The following is a 6000-nucleotide window of genomic DNA, read 5'->3' on the forward strand; positions in this document are numbered from 1 at the left end:
AAAGGAAAGAATGACGAAGATGAAAATGGGATTTGGAAATTAGGGCTATGGTTTATTTGAGGAGAAAAAGGACAAAATTACCCTCACATGTAGGGCATGTTGATTAGTTTAACGACTAGAGCTAACAAAGTTGGGGGGGCAAGTTTAATTGCAAGTGAAAACAAAAGTATTTGACGAAAACCGCAAATTTGAAACTATCGAACTAAAACTAAAAATTTGGTCAAACCAGAAGGACGAAAACCGCAGTTCTCTCCTTTATAATACATTTTGATATTTTAGAACAAATGGTTATTGGATTTAAATACTCTCAACTTTCACTTGTTGGCCGGGATCACTCCCAACTTACAAAATGTTTACCACCACTCCCAACTATCACTTTATTTTTATTTCTTACACTCCCGAAGTTAAAATCCCTAACCCTGCTAGATTTTTTTTTACTGAAGTGGCATTTTTTACTTAATGTGGCATTTAAAAAAAATTGTGATCCAACATATCCATTTCATATTAGAAATTAAAAAACCAAAAACTAAAAACAAAGATTAATATAATACTTCTCTCTCTCTCTCTGTCTCTCTCTCTCTCAAACTTAAATCCACGAGCCACCCCCCACCACACAATGCCACCCCCACACTACCAGTGACACACGGGGAACTCACATGCACATCATTTTTCGTTTTCTATTCGTTTATTGCCGGTTTCACTTATTTTGGCAACCCGATTTCGTGTATCTTCTTCCTAGCATGATTGGAATATGCCTTGGCGTCATGCCAAATCATATTCCCTTGTTTCCTTGGAGTAAGGAACAAGATTTGAGTTAATTTTGCTAATTTCTTGATTTCTTCTATTTTAACCATATTATAATTAATACTCGTTTATGACGATTTCTTCCCCTCCAAACCCAATCAAACCTATATAATCGACCCTTAGCTGCTAATAATCTTTTGCCCCCCCCCCCCATTTTACCATCAATTCCCATTCTTAGTTAGTAATTGAAGATTCTTGACGATTTGACTTTCAAGTGTTCAAGACTTTGACTTTTTGGTTTCTACCTGTTCCATCCATTTTCCGGGTAAGTTGTATTCATGAAAGTTGTGTATTTTTATCTAACTAACAAAAGCCCTCTATCAATTTTATTGATCGGAGGGGTGTTAAAACCGTAAATCTGGTGCAAACCTTAAGTAGGTTGACAAGAACACACAGATCTAATAACCTAAAGGCCTATTGAATATTCCGGTGGAATCAGAATATTCAACAGATGGGAACGAATGTATGAGACAATAACAACGAAACAATAAAATATAGTCGGTAAGAACAATATCAAAGACAAAGATTCACTGCATTTAATATATCATTTAATGTAACAGTGAAAGGAATGTCTAGGGTTTCGTGACGACGGCGGCGGTACGAGGAGACAAAGAGAATATTCATTGGAATGTTTTTGCTCTCGTATTGCGTGCGTGCCCTAAATGGAAACCTATGACACTATTTATAGACCTTGACATTTCTTCTAGAATCCCCTAATAATTACATAATGAATGACAAATAAATACAAGTGTATGAGTCTTCGAGCATAATATGTATCTTGCTCGAGCAGACTTCGATATGCACTGCATGCTCGATAAGAGTCTTCGAGCATGCTTTACTTAAAATAGTTTCTGATAGAAAATATTATCCTCTAGCACGTTTCATTCTTCTTGACTAATCCTTGCTTTGTTCGAATTTGTCCATCGAGCAACCATATTCTTCTTGATGTCTTCAATCCTGCCTTGTGACTTATTGAGCAATCTTCAGCATGCTCGGATGTGAAGCTTACTCGGAACTGAACCATGCTCAAAGTCTATACTTAGAGCATATGACATCTTATTATTGCATCCATGCTCGACACCAATGTGCTCGGACCACTTGTGTTCGGATCACTTGGCTAAACTTGAATGATCAAGTCGTTTGCTCGATTGGCAATCCGTACTCGATAGAAGAACACTCTTGCTCGAAAAAGTGTAGCTTGCTCGAAGCCTTCAACACTTAGAAGAATTCACCCAAATGGCTCTAGAAGACCATGCTCGATGATCCAGGCTTGCTCGTAGTCCATACTTAGCCGATTTCTTCAGGAGGTTGAGAAGATTCCAATCTTCCTTTGCAAATATCCGACTCAACAATCTCCCCTAGATTGGAACAAGCTCAGATGCACCAAAACATACCTGCATACAGTTATACATGTATTAAAATTCTAAGATAGTCAATTTAAGCACAAATATCATTACATTACATAAGGGAATTCTGCCACTTAGGCATTACACGTCAAATTTAAACATCTTTCAAAATACAAATCAAATTCACATAATAAGAAACAAAACAAAAGATAAACAGGAACAAGTTTGATCATCCATATGCTCCATCCTGCTATCTTCTTCCCTGGCTCCGTTCATCAGCTTTCTTCTTTTTAAGTCTTATAATGGCAGCCCTTTGCTTAAACATCTCAAGTTCCACACCATCCTGAGAATCAAGAGGAACTTCTGCATCAATAATGTCTTCAAGGTCTTGGATGTGTATGAATTGTAAGTCTCTATCATACTCCACTATAGAAATAGTTCCCCCTAATGAGTTTCTCAGGGATACAGAATCATTTTTCTTGTTGTAGGTGAGATGAGCAATTCTTCCATTTTGTTGGACTTGTGAGTTTGGCTCATTAATCTCCCTTCTCATGGCTAAGCATTTATTCAAAGTTCTTCTTTTAGTGCTGGAACTGCTTGTCTGTTGTTTATCTTTCCTCTTTGTTTCCCAGAAAGATAATTATGCTAAATGTACTTCACTCTTTCTTTTTCTCCTTCTTTCTCTTTGAGTTTTTGTATGATAGTTTCTTGGCTTTTGATTGAGGAATGGAAATCTCTTTTCATATTGTTCCTTTAAGAATTTTGAAAGGTCATTCCTTTGTTGTCCAGCAAACTGATTTCTCTGTTGATTGTCAAATAGATCTAGCTGAGCCATCCTCTGCAATTGTTCTCTTGAAAAATTTCTGAAGTCATCTCTGAAGATGATGAGAGTCTCTTCACCATCTTCAGTGATTACCCTCAGTGTCCTTATTGTTTTGTCAAAATAGAGATTTGTGGGCAAATTTAGATTTCTTGGTGGAGCTGCAGGCCTCACAATCTCTGATCTGATAAAGCTTCTTCTTGACTTTATTGAAGGAATTTTCTTTGTATTCTCCTTTTCTGACACTTCAAACCATTTCTGAAGGTTTCATCAGTTTTCCCAAATTTGCACCTTTTTTACAGAGAGTGCTGATCATTTCTGCCATTTCTTCTTCTTGCTTTCTCATCTTTTCAGCTAAAACTTCTCTTTGAGTTTCTAGGAATAGCCTTTGCTCTCTATTATATATGTCAAGTAGTTGATCATGAGGCATGCTATCAAACTCAGCTTCAGTCATCCCCTTTACCATTACAATGTCTTTCAATGTCTGCACTCTTTGGGGATCATTGAACCATTCAACTACTTCTGCCCTTTTCTTCTCGGCCTCTTCCCTCTCCTTTTGTAATTGCATTCTTAATTTTCTCTCCCTTTCACAATTTGCAGTGCACTTGGCTTCGTTGTGGGAGTCCTTGACTATTTTCACTTTCTTCTTCAGTTCTTCAAGAGATAGGTCAATGAGAGAGTTGTAATTGAATCCATGTAGTTGCAGGAACTTGATGTCTTTGTGTTTGCCTTTTATCTCTTCATAATTTCTCTCGTCATGAGCCTCCTTTTCAATTCTTTTCTTACTTCTCTCGGCCTCTTTAAACATACTCTTTCCTTCATCCTTTCTCTTTCTCACTGTGTCTACATAATCTGCAACATCATCCACAAGAGCATTCTTTTCCATTTTATCAAACGTGTCAAATGATTGCAGATTGAGAAATGCAGGTCTATGTCCAGCTCGCAACATAAAGGCCCTTTTAGATTCTCTACTTCTCCAGCCTTAAGCCTAATGTACAATGTTTTTTCTGGACATCCTCTGCAGGTATTTCGGATCAAATTTGAGGCTCAAAATATAGGCTTTATCTTCCTTTTCTTTGTCTTCAGCCCTCTTTGCCCTTTCTTCCTCTTCATCAAATTCCATGTTATCCTCCAGGTTTTGTAAGGCCCCAATCATAGGTTCTTCTGCTTGAATTGTTTGAGGTTCCTCTACAACTTTGGGTCAGTTTTGTTCTTCTCTTATAGACCCCTCTCACAGATTTCTGCCTTTTGGCTTTAGAGATCTCTATTTCTGATATTACTTTTCTTGTCATAGGTTCCCTACCCTCAGGTTCTGGCTCAATGATCTCTTTAACTCTGGGCTCTTTGACCTGAGGCTCATCATCAACAACCTCCTCAACTCTTGGCTCTGTAGTCTCAACTACTTCTTTAACTCTAGGTTCTAGTATGTTGCCAAATTGTGGTTTACTGCATCTTTGATCTAATTCTTTTTTAGCCTTTTTAGCAGCAGTCATAATATCAGGAGCATGTCTTTCAGGATACTTTAGAATTTCTTGATGAGTTTTTAATACAACTAGCTTAACAACCGTTCCATAAGAAAGTTCTATCGTTTCATCTTCACTTGGTCCTGAAATGATTAGGACTAATCCGAGCTCTTGCTTCTTTGGTTGTTTAGTTTCTGGCTCAGGCTTACACTGCGCATGCTCAGGCTCATCCACTTTGTTTCTCGTTCAACAGTAATGGGTTCTTCAGATTGAATGACTGGTTCAGATTCATCTTGAGTTTGTTGAGATTGGTTTTTCTTCAGATTTTCCATTGCAGTCTTAATACTCTTATCTGCCAATTTTCTCAGTTTCTCATCTTCCTCCTCTTTCATTTTCATTTCTATCAAAGTCTCCAGTACCTCTTGAGGAATCTCCTCTTCTTCTTCTTCCACAGCTACTTTCTCCCTTTCTTCATTTAGGATTTTCATCACAGTCTTCACAGATTCAACCTCAGCCATATCAGTGTCATATACCTTATTTCTTTCCAAAATTTCATCACCAGAGGTTATTTTGTGAGAAGATTTGGGAAGTAGATCTTCATCAGTATGCACAATCCCTTTCCCCTTTTGTTTTCTTTTTGCAATCTATTCTGGGGATTCTTCTTCCTCCTCTGCATCTTCCTCCTCTGACTCCCCCTCATCTCCAGCTTCTCTCACATACTCTTCATTTAACATCTGTAGGGCGTTTGATATTCCCACTCCAGCCTCTTCCTCACTAACCTCGTCATAACAATCTTGAATTAGTTTTAGAGCTTCTGCTTTCTCATTAGTATTCTCCCCTTGTTTTGGTGCATCTAAGATCTTCTCAATCTCAACTTGCTCCAGGGTTTAATCCTGAGTAAGGCTTGTTGCAGAGCAAGCTCTAGAGCTATGTTCTTCTGTTCCAAAAAAATGCATTCTTTTCTTTCAGCATTATGTTTTCAAATTCTAACTCAACATTTTCAGCTATGATATCATAAATGTTTGGTCTTGATGATTGTGTTTCTTGGTTAGGGTGGAAATCAGGTTCAGAGTATGGTTCAGGAGAAGATGATTTAGGTGAAGGGACAATGTAAGAGATAGTTGTAGCTTGAACAGGTGGTGAGGATCGAATAGATTTATGTAGAGGTGAGGTTGTTGGTGTAGGAACATGTGTTTCTTGGGTAGATGGCTTTGGTGGTGACATGGGTGGTGAGGATCGAATAGGTTCATGTAGAGGTGAGGTTGGTGGTGTAGGAACATGTCAATTGTAGATTCTGCAGAGACCGATTGACGAGTATCTGAATGAATCTTGGATACATAAGGAATCGCTGATGCTCCTCCTTCTCAGCATTATATACAAAACCATTAAAAATAAATATTGAAAAATTAAATGGTTGCTGAAACAATGTAGCCACAGTCATTGTAGCAAGCTCCTTGCTTAACAAAGTCCAAGTGTCTCTTCTAGGAGATAAGGACTGGATAACATGATGTATCAAGAATCTATATATCAAGGGAAAGCTTCCCTTCTGAAACTATCCTTCATTCAC

Source organism: Bidens hawaiensis, unplaced genomic scaffold (genome assembly GCF_021521415.1).
Source record: "Bidens hawaiensis isolate Kalapana, Puna unplaced genomic scaffold, B.hawaiensis_p1.1 tig00000905_1, whole genome shotgun sequence".
NCBI classification, from domain to species: Eukaryota; Viridiplantae; Streptophyta; class Magnoliopsida; order Asterales; family Asteraceae; genus Bidens; species Bidens hawaiensis.